Source organism: Sebastes fasciatus, chromosome 11 (assembly GCF_043250625.1).
Source record: "Sebastes fasciatus isolate fSebFas1 chromosome 11, fSebFas1.pri, whole genome shotgun sequence".
Lineage (NCBI taxonomy): Eukaryota > Metazoa > Chordata > Actinopteri > Perciformes > Sebastidae > Sebastes > Sebastes fasciatus.
The window spans coordinates 13,419,328-13,419,651 of NC_133805.1; positions in this window are offsets into that span (position 1 = coordinate 13,419,328).

Below are 324 nucleotides of genomic sequence, written 5' to 3' on the forward strand. Positions count from 1 at the left end.
GTATTGTCGGAGTGTTTTCCGAGGCCTCGGGGTCACGCTCTCTGCATCTCTGAAGAGAGAGATCCTCCACATCCTTCCTGTGTGTGTGTGTGTGTGTGTGTGTGTGTGTGCATACTGGCCCCACACAGCCCACTCTCTTTGCTCTTTGACTCCGATGGCCATATAAGGCAGCCAGCACCATGGAAACCGCAGGGCTTGAATAGCAGTGTCAAATCCCTGGGAGCACACACACACACACACACACACACACACACACACACACACACTGCCCCCTCCCCCTCTGCACACACACACACTCCCTACCTCCCTCCCTCTGCTTGATCT